Here is a 16714-nt window from a genome sequence, read left to right on the forward strand (position 1 = left end):
GGTAAATGCCAATGTTTTTCAAAGTCTCCTCAATCCAAGTTCATAATGCAATCTGTTTTAAATTTCAAGTCTCAAGCCAAATTTGAGATATCCCTGATGACATCATCAGGGTTACTTTCATATGCTTTAAAGCTAGACTATCTTTTTCTGAACAGCAGCCACTGCAGCCACATTAGACAATTATTCTTAATGCTAAAACCACTTGTAACAGTAGTACGAGTGGGGATGAGTCATGAACTGACTTAGTAATGTCAGTAACACAGCAATATCCATCTAAGTATATTAACATTAGCCTTATGAATCTACTGGTCAGACCAAATAGCAGCAAAAGGGTATTGAATTGAGAATGGGTGCATCTTATTGCTTATGAGTTAAACTGTCAATCTGTAAGAGGAAGCATGTGTTTTTTCTTCTCCCAAAAGTTAGTCTCACTTTAAAAAGCTCATTTAAGAGGTACAGAAGTCATTGGAAGACATTGCACACTATTGTCACAGGCTAAGTAGGATTCTTCATGGCAAGTAAATGAATCGTCATGTCAATTGTCAATGTGTGTCCCTTAACGCCAAGGCTTTTATAAAGAATTAGATGATAGTTCTTTGTCCTTATGCATCTCTTATATCTTAAAATTGGATGTTTCAGTCATGGTTCTAGCTAGAATAAGAACCACAAATATAACCAAAGAACCCCTTGACAGTTCATCTGTTTCCTGTATGAAGGCTCTATCTTCACACACTTTGGAGACTCTGTATATCCAGTCTTTTACGTTGCCTCCTCCTAACCTTGACCAGTAATTGGAGGCACCCAGTTGTTTCTTGAGATAGTTTCCTCCAGGTGAGTCACCGATTGGCTGAACACATGAACTTCAGGCTGAGCCAAAGCAGTCTGTCCAGCGTACGGCTGTCTGCTGCAGCTGTAGCCCAGGGTGAAATAGTCGGTAGCTGTGATTCGTGAGCAGCCAGGCTCCAGACTCAGACAAACAATCCTCTCTCTTCTTGCCTCAGATATCTACCGCGGCCCACACTGTCAACGTGGAAAACCACAAGTACAGCATATGGCCGACATGCACATGGCATTATGCACACCACATAGCGTGCATGGATTAAAAAGAAAATGCATTCGATCTGCCTCCCTAGCTCTTCTTCAGTTTCTTTTCCAAGACTTTAACTTTCATTTAGCATGGTTGTTCTGTGATCATAGGAATATTGTAAAGTCACTCAAGCTGTTATGTACCCTTTCACATATTAGTTGTGGTTGCTTATACTTTTTGGTGATCTAGGACCTCACTCTTTTGTGATCGCCTCTGTGAGGTAAAAAGGCCGTTCTAGAGCAACTATAACAGTTACAGTGAAGGAATTATTCAACATTTAGGAAACTACGCTTTTTTGCAGAATTAGATAGGAAGGTTGATACCACTTACATATTTGTCTGTTAGATATAACCGGAGCCAGTAGATGAACAGTGAAAGCATTAGGGAAACAGATGCAGGCTGCAAAAACATGTTGTTTTTACACTTTTACACAACATATCATGTGTTAATCAGTGAACTTTAGAAGTTCCGGTAAGCACATTTCTTTTCCCTTTGGACAAAGCCAGGCTAGCTGTTTCCCCCTGCTTTTAGTTAGCTTATGCTAAGCTAGGCTAACCGTCTCCTGGCTCCAGCTTCATATTTAACAAACAGAGAATGAGAGTGGTATCAATCTTCTCATCTGACTTCAAAGCAAGAAAGCAAAGTGTATTTCCTAAAATGTCAAACCATTCCTTTAATACAAGCGAAGAAATTGCATATTTTTAAATACTTATATACTTAACTATTTCCAACTATTCCCAACAATGAGACACAGAGAGTATGAATATTTTAAAGTCAGTCTAGTGACTTGACTAAAATGTGAATTTAAACGTGCATGTAAAAGTGCATCCACAAAACACATGAGCACACATATCTTTGGCTTTGTTTGAATCTTCCACCCACAGTGCTAACACACACTGGCTCGAGGTGAATGCAGGGACATCTCTCTGCCTCTCTCTCTCTCTCTCTCTTTCTCTCTCTCTCTCTCTCTCTCTCTCTCTCACACACACACACACACACACACAAATCACCTACATATGGGAAGCAAAGTGAAGGGAAGTTCAGCCAAGTTGAGACAAAGTACCCCCCTTTATTTTCTAACAAGCAGAAATCCTCATGGTGATTCAGTGACATTGCTTGACTGTCAGTACGCCATCCAATTATGACTGGCTTCACAACCGGTCTAGGGAGAGAAAGACCCACAGGATGAAGACGTGACACATGAGGACTGGATAGAGACAGATAACCGGGGAAATGGAAGGAGAGAGAGAAGGGGAAAAGGAGGGTAGATGCAGGGGTAGTGAGGAAAACGACATAATGAAAGGCAGAGAATGAAAACATCTGATGTAAAGTGTCTGTCGGAGGAACTGGGGAGGATTTGGCGCGCGCTGGTGAGAACAACCATGGCAGCTTCTCTCAAGTCAGCACTGAAAGGCAGGCGATGGGCTGACGCACACGTACTAACACACTCTCAAAATCTCATTCACGAGCAATAGATATGCACAAAGCTTGATGTTACACAATGCCAAATCCGTTGCCTGCACACACACACAGACACATACACACACACACAGCATGGGAGCTCTGAGTCATACAGTTGAAACTGTTTCTGTCTCACCGGGATCAACTTTTTTAACTTTATGAATAACAGACATACTGTCTGTGGTGACAACTAGTTGGATGGATAGATTGATGTGATTGATACCAGTCTCATCTGTCTGTTAAGCAGGAGCCAGGAGACGGTTAGATTAGCTTATCATAGAGGTTGGAAGCAGGAGGAAACAGCTAACCTGGCTGTCTAAAGTTTAAAACCTCCACCTACAAGCACCTCTAAAGCTCAGTTTAATTAACATGTTATATCCTGTTTGTTTTATCCGGACAAAAACTGAAGTGTAAAAATGATGAATTGCGGTTTTATAAGAGTTTATGTGCAGGGACTTCCTTTATGGTTCCACATAAAACCATAACTTTAAATTTTGCGGGGATAAAACAAACAAGATATAATGTGTTAATTACAGGTGCTGGTAGACAGACTTTTTTAACCTTTGGACACAGGGTAGGTGTTTCCCCCTGGTTTAAGTCTTTACGCTAAGATAAGCTAACCAACTCTTCGCCACAGCTTAACAAACAGATATGAGTGCGGTATTAATCTTACCATCTATTCAGCGAGAAAAGTGAATAAGCACACAGTGTTTTCCAAAAATGTCAAACTCTTCCTTTAATGACTCATTGCAGAGGAGTGAAGAAAAACAGCTGTGTTTTACACTGACAGGTAAGTGATCTCAGCTGTGTTAAACCCATCAACTTCAATTCTCTGAATCTCTTTGGAATTGATTTGAGGCCAGCTGCTCAGGGAGCCGATGGTCTAGTTTTCACAATGAGCCTAATTTCAGCTAGGCTTTTATTACTGACTGAGCTTGCCTGCTCACGTTGTTGATACTGTCATACAATACAAATAGTTGCGTCTCATAATTGTTACTGAGATAAAGTTCTATACAGGGCAAGGTTCAAGGTTCTATTTAAGGCAAGGGAGTTAATATTGAGAACCCTAAAATGGTATGTTTATTAGATCACATATAACCATTCTGTCTTTTGCTGTTAGATAAGACATTTGCACAATTGTTTACTCTTATACTGTAGGTGGGGTCACACTGTGGTTACAGTGAGAGCTCTAAGCACTAACCAAACTTCAGTCCAAACAAGCTCTAGTTGTAATCTCATAATCATGAGCTGGTTTACATGTTTATGTGGTAAGTGGCTTTAGCTGCAACAAATAAGCTTGCAAACCCATTAGTTCAGGTTTAATCTATAAACCAGCTCCTCCCATTTAATGATTGCTTAAAGCCACTTTTCATTAACCATCATTTATATTAAAAGAGAAGATTTTAAAAAAGGATACACAATTTATCAAGGATATAGGAAAGTAAAAGAAGACTAAACCATATAGGCTCATACATTTCACATATGTAGCTCCACAAACATCTGCTTTTTTTCCGTTGGTTAGGAGAACATACATAGTAGCAACAAAACATAAAACAGAGATGCAGTTTGCAGAATCTGTATTGACTGAAAAATGATCCAAAGGGAGCGACGGAAAGCAGGAGAGAGCATTGTAAGCAAGGAAGGTAGAGGGGGAGAGAAAGGGTCCTGGTCTCACCCTGGCACCCCTTCACCCTTGGGACCCAACCGGAGATGCCCCCCAACAGCACAGTAGCTTTCTTCTTCTTCTTTTTCTCCTTCTGCTTCTCTTTTGTCCCTTCTGCTCTCTCTCCTCCATATCTTTACACACACACACACACACACACACACACACACACACACGCACACACACACACACACACACACGCACGCACACACGTGCATCTAGTATTAAAGTATTAAGCCAAAATTGTATTTATTTATTTATACTGTCGTTAGTAATGTGCCGTGTTTTTCTTTCGTTAATCAATCATCTTGCACAAACAAAAATTCAGTGTTTTCTCATTGCAGTATCTCCAAGTGCAAGCAAATAAACTGCAAAAGAGGGAGAGTTGATCGTGAGAGTGATCGTTATTATGTCCTGAATAAAACTATGTAAGGCACGAAGCAGCCTCCACCCTGCGTCAAGTTTCCTGTTAGCTGAGATGTTACAGGAAGTTAATCGATCATACATACAAAACAAAAGCATGGAATCAGTCACGCTTTGGGAAAAAATAACTTTCAACAATATAAAACACATGAAAAACTTTGTAAGATCGTTAAATCCATTGTGATGCTACTTCATATCTGTAGAGTAGATACAAAAATACCAATTACAAAAATAACATCTATAAAAGAGCGCGCATTGTAAAAATCGTGACCGGAAGACGAGGGACCACTCTGTCTACCTTGACACCATCACCTTTTGTTGATCCCGGTCCTGCAGCCAATCAGCGGCTGTCAGGGACACATGAACGGTGATAATATCCACGGAACAGGCTGCAGGCAGCAGGAGGAACAAAGAGAGCCGCCCGCTCCCTGTAAAAACTGTTTCCACTTCGTCAACACGGACACATATCGACTTTGCAGAAGCATTTATTAGGTTACTTTGAATACTTCGTCCAAAGTGTCCAACGTCATTCTGCGCGCTAATTCCGACTGGTCGGCTTTGTTGAGGAAAGAGGAAACTTGGCGTCGTGCGAGGTTTGTCGGGTCGCCTTGTTTGAAACCTCCGTGCCTCGGATACGCTGACTGGAAGGTAACGCACGGTAAGTTCACATTTTTCTCTTTCTTAATGCGTCTAATGTTGTGCTTAAAACAACCGCAACAGCGTCGTGACGGTGCTCTGTTGTCGCTTCACATTGCGACAAACAGAAAACTCCCGTCTCAAACTTTCTTGTGTTTTCTGAGGCAGCGATAGAGCCGATTCCGTTCGCTCCCTGCCAGCACACAGCCTGATCCAAATTCACTCACATATGGTGTCATTTTAGTGCGCCCTTTCTGCATGATAAAAAGCACACACATAGAGTAACTAAGTTACATTTAAGACATTTTCTGACATTTTAGTAACCACTCAAAACATGTGCATATAAACATTCTATCAAGTCGCTTATTTGATTTATTAAAAATAGTTCAACTTTGTTGAATTGCTTTGACACACACTAAACGAGGACTTCTGCTGCAGCAATAGTGTCAGTCAATTAAAATATATATATATATATATGACCTGAATTGCTAGTTAGGAAGCCATTCACGTGCTGAAATCACAGCAAGACCCCTGCCACACATTAAAGGACCAGTGCGTAAGATTTAGTGGCATCTAGTGGTGAGGTTGCAAATTGCAACCAACTGAATACACCCCACCCCCAACCCCCCCAAGTGTTTAGGGGAACCTACAATGGCTGTGAAACTCATGAAAAGCATGAAAGGCCCTTTCTAGAGCCAGTGTTTGGTTTGTCCGCTCTGGACTACTGTAGAAATATGGCAGTGCAACATGGTGGGCTCCATGGAAGAGAACCTGCTCCCTCTGTAGATATAAAGGGCTCATTCTAAGGTAACGAAAACACAGCTATTCTTATTTTCTGGTGATTATAGACAAATTTAAACATAGGTATGAATTTTATATTCCGTTCCTGATTTGTACACACAGCACCTTTTTAAATGTATCACGTTTTGTTTTGATGTTATAATGTTGTTTTTAAAGCAAAGCACTTGAAGTCTGACTCATTGACGGTTGTTGCTTCCTTGGAAGAACATTCTATGCCTCATGCATGAATAGATCAAATGATAGATTTCCCAGGAATTACTTCCATCATCATTACTTGTTAGGCCTGTGTCTACTGGAAAAGTGACAAAGAAATGATATATATATATATAAATATAGAGAAAAAGAGTTTTGAACTTCACAGGTGCAGATGTGTTTTTTTTTTGTTGTTTTTTTTTTCAAGCTTTGCTTCAACTCAGCAAAGGCTGACATTATTCCAGGTGAGCAAACAATGCAGCCTGATGTCCTAGAAACAAAAGAAAATGTAGTATTTGATTTAACTCACTGCCCATTTTATTTGAAGTTTGTCTGCTGTTCAGAGGCTAAAGACTTTGGCTGTAACTGCACCATCTGCTTTGCCCTCCTGGGCATTGGCAGGCTACTGTCCAGATCAAGTGTTATGCGAGATTTGTGTGGGTGGACCACAGCAGATGGTGAGATGGAGAACATAGCTGGCTGATGTGGTAGCTAGGCTAACTGTTGTGGTGGGTTTTTTCCCCTTCTAGTTTTCAGTTGTGGTTGGAGTAATAAACAAACAAAAACCATAATCTTTTAACATGTAAGAAGTTTGTGTAGGGTGGCTGCATCGTGGTCAGTATGACAAATGGTTTGAATGTTAATTAGCTTCCCTGAACTGTTGAAAGCAGGCTCATATGCTGCCATCACAGAGGAACCATTGACCCCTGCACTCTATTTCCCACCATCTGGGGTTTGACCCAGTGACCGTTGTGACATCAGTTGACCTGTGTTCCCTTTCACCACGTGGGTGGGTGGCATAAACATGCCCAGCTCCTCAGTATTCTGATGTCAGCACTAGTTCTCTTATCATCCTCAATCTACCCAGAGTCAATGGAAACAAATAAAAGGATATTGGTCACTCTTGGCCACTTCCAAGGAAAAGGTTGGACCAGTGTTTTGACCTTTCCTGACTTGTGCACAATCGATTGCACCCCCAGTATGTTTTTATGCATGCCTCTGTGTATGTGTATTAGAGCCCGACCAATATATCGGTCAGCCGATATTATTGGCCGATATCAGCAACTTTTTTTTTTTTTTCAAGTTCCATGGACAGCATTTTATGTATATTTGATCCTTTTTATTAATTCAAGTTTAATATACATGTACATGTTTTTTTTATTCTGTTTTTTCATTTATAGTTATTTATAATTAAATTCCCAGTGAAGTTTACTGCTTCAGTGCACTGATATCATTTTATACAATAAAGTTTATTGTTAAACTGTACAATATCATGCCTCCATTACATATCATTGGCACAAATGTTTGATAACCACATTTGAGGAAAAGAAAAATATGTGTTTATGTATATATTTTGTATATATTATTGGCCATATATCGCTGTCGGAATTTTTTACTCCCTAGTATTTGCATCGGCTCCAAAAATCCAGTATGGGTCAGGCTCTAGTGTAAGACTGAGAGAGATGGAACACAACCATAGAAATAAAATGTGTAGAATGGACATTATAGTTTACAACAACACTTTTCTGGATCAACTTCTGTAACAATTCTGTTTCTGGCTTAGGACATGCCACTGAAATAGTCAAGTCAATTTTATTTGTATAGCCCAATATCACAAATCACAAATTTGCCTCAGGGGGCTTTACATTCTGTACAGCAGAACAACATCCTCTGTCCTTAGACCCTGGATTTGGATAAGGAAAAACTCCCCCCCGAAAAAACCGGGAAACATGAAAAAATGGAAGAAACCTCAGGAAGAGCAACAGAGTCCCTCTCCCAGGACGGACAGATGTGCAATAGATATATGTGCAGAATAGATCAAGAAAGACAAATTACAGAAATACAGTATAGCCAACAGGATGACTAAATTATAAAGGATTTATAATGCATATGAAGCATATGATTTAAGAGGACATCGACCAACTTCCAGGTGCTGCCAAAACAGAGTAGGACCTGAGCCATGCGACCTCCATCACCATGGAAACCTGGGAAGAGGACAGACTACACATGTACACAGGGGAGACTCACATCATACCATTTACACACACACACACACAGAGGATGAGAGACAGGAAACCACACACAAAGGGGAGAGAGAGAGACAGGACATCATTCACACGAGACAGAGAGAGAGAGAGAGATGAGGTGAGGCGAGGCTGAATCTCCTGCAGGATGAGGAACCAGAACCAAAACCTCTGGAAATGGTACCGACAGCCAGGGAAGCAGACTGATTGCAGGGTGGGCGATGGTCCAGCAAAGACACGCCTGAGAGAGAAAAAAAACTGGACACCACAGTGACTCACCATCGCCTCTTGATGTACAAAGTGTTATGTCGAGACAGGACGGGCCGGGTTTATTCTTACATATAGCACCATTTGAACACAAACATTTTTGAGAAGCGTTCATAAAATTCTTTTTTTTTTTTTAAAGAATTAAAACCAAGATACAGCTGGAAAATAATCTTTGGAAAGAATTTAATGGCAACATTTGTCTTTGACATATCTCCACTGGAATTTCCTGTTACTTATCACCCATATATACACAATACAGTGTATGTGTGATAACCTCATATTATCCTGTCCAATGTATCAGTCAAGCTCTAATCAGTTTGATAACTTTGGACCCAACAGTTGGAGCCGGATATATCTTTGTGTCAGTGTTATCAGCTTCTATGGAAGATTTGATTGAGAGATTGTTTCTGAATGAAGGCCTAACATTGTGACAGAGCACTACATGTGCTATAACACACTGTCTACCCTGCTGAACAATAAGTAGCACACAAACCCTGAGAAAGCTGCATTCATTGCAGAATAGGGCGGACAGCAACAGTCTGCATTTTGAAATGTATTTGTTTTTTTGTCAGTTGTCTTGCACAACAAAAATGGTTTTGTCATTTAGTCACCCTGCATTTCTGATGTGGAAGTGTAAACTGTGAAGATGGAAACCTATTTCCTTTCCCATCTAGGTTCTGCTACTCGATTATAGCAAATCAGATTTCTTCTAATAGAGTGTGGAATTGTCTTTTTGTTAAATGCTACCTGCGCTTGTTTTTCTCCGCCGTTTATTTGTCTGTTGAATTGATGTAACAGGTCCATCCCAACTAAGTCCTCACTGCTGCCCCATGAGACACAGCATATGAAATATGACACCAGCTAGACAAATGGCACATTATCTTGAAGATTAACTTTCAGCGTCACCATCCAGCAGTCAGTGGTAATGACCTGACAGCTCAGCCGTGCACTGTCTGTGGTAGTTGAATGATACAAACATTATGTTCACAACATCACTTGTCAGAGTATTTGTTTAATTTATGTTGACAACTGAGTAGCACAGCAATCATTTCCCACCTCATCTGTCCGTCCTGTGTCAAGTAGCAAATCAGTTCTAATGACAGCTGTGGGTGACACCCAGGTAATGAGAGCTTACTTTCCTTTCACTCTTCTGCTGCTGCTGCTGCTGTAAACCCTGTAAACATCGATCATAAAAACAAGGTTCCAGCGTGCCCTGCTTCTGTTGGTCAGGATGTGGATGTGAGATCCATTATTAACAAGAATTATATGTGTCATGATTTTTTTTTTTGATCACAGAATAATCACAGCTGCAAACTTCCAATCACAGACACACCTTCACTTGATACAGGACGCTCGCTTCCAGGATGTTGGCTGCTCTGCCATGACTGCTACCTCTGGTAATGGTGTGTCCGACGTGTGCTACCGATGGTGGTAAACAACACATCGTTACTCTGTACCGTCAGTGGATTTCCATCGCAGCCCTTAAGTGCAGCAGAGAGGAGAGAGAGGTGGTTGAGGAAGACTGAGTGGCAAGAGAAGGATATATGGCTCAGATAGCAGAGAAAACACGTGAAATTTTGTCTCCGGTTGAAACACAGAGAAAATGATCAGGACTTGAGTTTATAAGCCTGAGAATCTTGACTTGAATTAGGTGACGTTACTCTCTAATGAAGGTAGCATATGTTTTCCTCCCATTTTTCCAAATTTTGTGGCTCAAAAGAGGACAATGAACAAAAGACGTTTTTCCTGTCGGTTTGGCATTTCAGTTTGAGCAACTTTTCAGACACAACCTGTAGTTTTGGATTATTTCCAGTGAATTCCCGTCAATGGTGCCTTTGCAACAATTTTGGCACTGGTCTGATGACACAGTTCCCTCTGTCTGCTATCAACAATTCTTGTTTTATCCGACCAACAGTCCTAAACCCGAATATATATGCAGTTTACTATCTGATAAGACAAAGAAAAGTAGTAAATCCCAAAAATGAGAAGTTAAAAGAATGTTCAGCATCAGGATTTTCAACTAATCACTTCAGGTCTATCCACATATCTCCTACTTGAAATAACTAAAAAAAAAACTCACAGAAATCCAAACACACATTCAGAAAAGGTTCACAGAAACAACAGTGTCCAAAGTCACACTTACAACAGAATGAGATTTAACCCCGTTTCAAAATAATTGCTGATGGATTTTAGTCAGTCAGCAGCATCACGTCTGGAAATATTTTTGCTCTGGATAGAAACATCATGTTCACACTCCACACTTTCACACTATGTACCCAGTCACGTAGCCCACACTCTTACACACGCTCTCACACACACACACACACACTCACTCATCCACACAGTAGTACAGTCACACTATCAGAGATGCGGCTGTTTCAGCAGGGGAGCACTGTAGCTAGTGTGTGTGTGATGCTGACTCAGTAGAATGTTAATGTTGTGAAATCCCATTAAGAGCATTCCGGTGCAGAGCAGGGCCTTGCCTGGGCTTTACGGGACAGCGGGTCATTTTGAAAGGCCAGCAGCGCTCTTGTGTTTGCACTGTGTAATAGAATCTAATCACTTGAGTGGCTCACACTAAATTGAATTGCTCTTTTAAATCTCTGCCACTCATGTTCACTTGCCCTCAAAGGCCATTTAAATGATTTTAGATGAGTGTTGCTGATTGAGAATAATGTTGTTGTTTTTCGAGCCGCAGTTGCGCTTTGATACCTTGTAAATGATACCTTTTCCCATTGTTGTGTGTGTGTGTGTGTGTGTAGCAACAGCAAAATTTTCCATCAGTTGTTTTCACTGGCCTGTCCTGATAAGGTCAGTTGAACAGCAGGAAGCGTATGCAAAGGAGCAGCATTTCCCATCAGGTTCAGCTGTGTGCACCAACCGGTAACAGAGGAGTCTTTTTGTGGGTTTTTTTGTTGGGTTTTTTTTTTTTTTCCTCTATTGGAAAGTATCTTGGTGAAGGCGGTGCTAAGCTGTAACTGCCCAACCTGTCACCAGTATGTCTCTGATAGCAGCACAGCACCACATGCTTCACACTGTCAGTATTGATTAGACAGGACATGAGACCCTTTTCCAGCAAAAGGTCTTCTATAATACGCTGCACCAATTGAAGCAAATCTGACTGTGTTATCACCCTGTAGGCATGTTGTGCATGATTCTAACAGAATAAGTTACTGCACAGTCAGGGTTGTCTGTCGCTGCTGGGTAAGTGATGTGTGTTGAAAATTGGATTCTCACTCAGTTCTTGAAGCAGATGATGGATGTTCCTCCTTACGGAGAGAAGTAGAGAGAGAGAGAGAGAGCGAGAGGAATGTACCACACAAGTTACTGTTTATCTATCAGATCTTAGAAGGATGTGGTGTAAAGCACTCCTCCTGGAAGAAACTTCCACCCACATGTTTCTATACTGGTACACTGAAGCTCTGCATTTTGTGTTACATTGAACTATTAACTCCTATGAATGAAAATGACTCTCGACAGCGGTTGTGATCGTTCCTGTATTCACTGAATGTACTGTGTACTCAACATGGCCTTGCACAATACCAGAATTTCCAACCTTAATAGCATCTTTATGTAAAAGAAGAAAACAGCCCTCTTGCGCTTGCATGTCTTTATAGTAGTTTATTTGGCACTAGCTGGCCCTTTGCTGTTGTTCACCTTTGTCAGCTTTTTAAATGAAATGGTTCTATGTTGAATAAAGAGCACTATATTTGGCACTTTGCAACAATTTTATGAGATAGTTTATGTAGCCAGGGAAGACATGGGGCATATAACCAGTCAGGGGTTGTCTTTACACAACTACTTCTATCACTTTTTGTGGTACAAATGGTTCAAGTAGTTATTTTTGATAACTAGTTTTATGATCTGGCTCTTTTATAGTTGTGTTGGATGGTGGGCAGATTGAGTCAAATGGTGTATAAGGAGACACATAAACTGAGGAGAGTAAGAATAGCTGATTGTTTAATAGCTGGAGGAGTGTGGTCGAGGATGGATGTTGTGATTGCCTAAAATAAGACTTTATTAGGGTATTTAATTGAGGTTTAGAACGCCTCTATTAACTGAAGCCATTATCTCAAACTCTTACAAGCAGAGATCAGAGACATGGTTATAGTATTGACAATTGAAATAGTGTGATGTCATTGAAATCAGTGAAAAGTCTTAAAACTCAACAGGAAATCCATCTGGAAATCTTATATGGATGTGCTGGTTTCTCTTTCATCTACTAAGGTGTGCAGATCCCAACAGCGTCATCTTTTTGTGATCAGTGTAGTACCAGCGTGATGGTCCAAACCTGTGTTACTCATTGCGTGGCTCATGAGCCTCATGCGGTGACTGGCATCGCAACTAGGACTGTCATGGTGAGGGTATTTCCTCTGTGATGATTTAGGGTGGCTCAACTGTGCAGTATGTGGTCATATGCGTATTAGTGCCTCTTTTTTTATTGTTGTTGTGAAAATCAAGGTATGTTAGTCTGATTATGTGTTAGCTGAATGGAGTGGCAGTACCTGACAAACACGGAAAACACTTTAAATTGTGTTCTGTCAGTAAAGAATGCTGGCCTACCTCTGATTCCCCTTAAAGCTGGGATTTATGAATGAAGTCTGGCTGGATGCGCCTTTAGATTATATGATTGGTGGAAAACTACTTTACCCCACAGGTTAAATGGCATCCTGCTCGGCCACGCGGTAACTCGGGAGAGTTTAAACATATAACCGAGACTATATATTCATACAAGACTTGTTTTTAATTAGTGAGCATCAGCATCGACCCTGAGATGCGGCGGGCAGGAAGGGCCTAACCTCATGAAAAAAAAGAAGAAACATGAACATAACACAATTATGGTGGTTGCTTGCAATCCACCACGGTTGGCTTGTCTACAGTGTGGTATTGCAATATTGCGAGTATTGCAACAGCCCTAATTGCTGCTAATAATTATGATTACCTGGTTCTGAATTGGAACCGGTTCTAAAATTTGAAGAACCTGAGGTATTTTTAAGCTTGGTTCTTTTATTGTTACTTCTATACATTTAGGTGTAACTTATGGTTGCACTGCAGTCTCTCCTCTCTGTCCTCTTTCTGTGTCTGTGTTTTTAGCTCCTAACACATACACACACACACAACACACACACTCAGAGCGGACAGGCAGTGAACCAGCTGAAGTGAAAAATAACATTTTATCAGTACTTTATCAAAACACCTGTTCAACAAGCATAAACGTATGGAAAAGCAATATTTTCAACCACTCTTCCCTGCAGTCTCCCATCCACCGCTGGCATATGTTTTACACAACCACAGAGTGCTTGTTAAGCTAGTAGCAAATTGTTAGGAACAAGTTAAAACTAAGATGTCTGTATGTAGCCTAACTGTTTAGCTTAGGTTGCAACATATATTAAAATTTGGCAAATTCTTGTAAACTTAGCTACTGGCTGAGATGACAGCCCCCCCAGCCCCCCCCCCCCCCCCTCTACCAGCAGTACCTGCAGCAGTGAATGACATCAGCGGTAGAGGGAGGAGGACAGAACAAGAGGAATGACTGATAGTGAAGGATGTGTTTGTTCTTCTTTCTTTCTAAACTTCACTCAGTCAGAAATACTATTGATATTATTGACATTTTCGATTTGTTTCCAGTGAGAGATTATTGATTTTAAATAGTGACAGTCTGAGGTGAACATTACTGTTGCTGCTCTAGTTACGGTTATATTCAAAATATAAATAATTTCTAATCCTGTTTATTCTTTTTTAAATAAAAATATTTTTAAAAAACAATTCTTTAGTAATGAGAAAGAACAGATAAGAGTATTGATGTAGAACTGGACCGATAAGGACTATCAATACAAGTAGTAGTATCAAAAAAATCCTAACGATACCCATCTCTAATTATGATGATGCAGCCAATACACATAATTCACTAGAATTGCAACAACAAACTACAAATATAACAAGAAGAAAGTCAAGGAAATGCATGCCTGCTCCTGCTCATCTCAGTATCAAGGTAAGCCTATGTACATGCTGTATGTTGTTACAGTTATGATGACAAATTCATAGGGAGATTTACTTAAGGGTTAGGGTGGATTTTGGTGTTTTGTGATAGAAGTGGCTCTCCTGTTGACACTGTCCTGCCAGCGTGGCACCCATGAAACGAAGACCACTCTAAACCTCGCCTCGGTGCTCTGGCTGTACAAACAGTACTTGCTGTTCTGTACAGAGATAACATGAAAAGCCTACAGCTCAGCTTTATATTCAAAGTGGAAAGGTTAAATCTGACCTGGATGCAGGAAGTTTCCTCTTAAATGTTTAAAGCAGACATCCTCCCCCGTACATCCTACCTCAGTGTCTACCTGCTGCGCTTTTCCTCTTCCCACTCTATGCCTTCTCCTCCTCCTCCTCCTCCTCCGCATTACCATAACAATCTGTCATGCAAAACACTGTACCCAAAACACTGGGTTACCGTGAGGGCAGCGTCCACATACACACAACCACTGTGGATCGTCTTACCTGAAATGACCTCATGCACAGTGACGTGTGCATGATGGTGCAAAAATGCAGTCATACATGGCTGCTCGCTGTCAGTGTAGTGGAACAGAAATGGAGGATAACAGGAACATGGTGAAAGCATATGTCAGGCACATGAGAAGGAGGAGTGTATTAATAAAGCATGAGTTCCATGTTTTGCCTTGTAATATAGTAAACCATCACTGTTACCATTACCAGTCTTATAGCTTGAGTTTTTCCAGGTACAGCTCTATGTGCATAGTAACTCATAACAATGGGAATTGACTTTTTAAATCTATTTAATAAAAATGATTGTGGAGCAGGTATAAACATCCCTTCTGCGGTATAAATTCAATAATATTTAAAGATAAAAACCACTTTGCTCTTTGTAGCCAGAGTTCCCTATAAACACGCGCTGTGGAAGTTCAGTTCAACCTCAGTCAAATTTTAACCACATTAAGCACACCCATCATGTCCGGGTTGACTAGTATGTCACGCAGGCAGGTCCTCATGTAGTATTGTGTACAGATGCAGATTGTGTACAGATGCAAAGTTCCTTCCACAGTCCAAAGACATGCAGGTTAGGTGAATCGGTGATGTGATTGTGTATGACATTTTGTGATCTGATTGGTGATCTGTTCTGACTGTACGTTCCCTTGCGCTCAAAATGTGCTAATGCACAAACATGTAACCCCCACGTCTACTTTCAATCATCCCATCAGCCTGGCTATTGTACAGCCACACCATACCGGCATGAATAATTGAGTCGTCCTATGTGCTCATGGATGTAATCTACTGGGATCCTATTGCTCTGCTGACATTCCACAGCTTTGTTGCCTGCTGTGTCCTCCTGCAAGATGTCAGGATCTTTGTTCACATACACATTAAGATACTAAAAAAAAATAGCCAATATCTGAATTTTTTTTCAAACTTTTGGCTTGCAGATTCATTGCACTTTTAATTACCTACTTGTTTAGAGCAGTTTATGGTATGAAGGTACACTTAATCAAGCGTTGCCTGTTGTTCTTTGGCAGAGTTCTCCCGAGGTTAGGACAAACATCTTTTGAGTGTCTCTGGGGCATCTGGGGGAAGGAAGAATTTCGATCAAAGCTACACAAAAACAGAACAGATGCTTTTCACACTACTGTCTTTATCCTCCCTACCCCCCCCCCACCCCCCCTTTCCAAATTTTGTTTTGCATGTTTAAATGGATCAGTCAAATGCTTGAGCACAGCAACCCATTATCCAAGTTAATTCACACCATGTTTGACTGTAGCTAATGACTTATTTTCTCGCGGGTAAATGAGGCCACAAGCTCAACTGTGGCACATTGAGCTAATTTAGCCGCTAAAGTGACATGGCACTTTTGATCTGCTAACAAGCCTCCCGGTTAAGCTCCATGTCATCCAAACCATCCTTTTGGCCTACATGCATGCGTGTCAAGTCGTTTTTGAGCATGGCCAGTTCCACTGTTACAATATGCTGCTAATTGGCTGTTTTTTAGTGGAGGAAATATGTCAACGAATGAGGCCGTTTCTGTCGTATTTCTGGCTCTGCAGAGATGACAAATATACTCCAGACTGAACATTCAGTTGTACTTCTGGAGCGTTCTTGGAGACATGGTGACAAAAAGTTGTAGCTAGTTGTACAAGTGCTCCGATTTGTCTA

The 16714-nt window shown here is 40.8% G+C and overlaps 1 protein-coding gene across 3 annotated transcripts in view; it reads left to right on the plus strand.

The window, feature by feature from the left end:
- Window positions 1-4985: 4985 nt before the first annotated feature.
- LOC137185716 (SPRY domain-containing SOCS box protein 4-like) overlaps window positions 4986-16714 on the plus strand; it is a 45818-nt gene continuing 34089 nt past the window's right edge. For all 3 annotated transcript variants that reach the window (XR_010928902.1, XM_067594040.1, XM_067594042.1), the window contains exon 1: window positions 4986-5292. The gene's annotated coding sequence lies outside the window, so the exon portion shown is untranslated. The remainder of the gene's footprint in view (window positions 5293-16714) is intronic.

This window comes from Thunnus thynnus, chromosome 7, assembly GCF_963924715.1.
Source record: "Thunnus thynnus chromosome 7, fThuThy2.1, whole genome shotgun sequence".
NCBI lineage: Eukaryota > Metazoa > Chordata > Actinopteri > Scombriformes > Scombridae > Thunnus > Thunnus thynnus.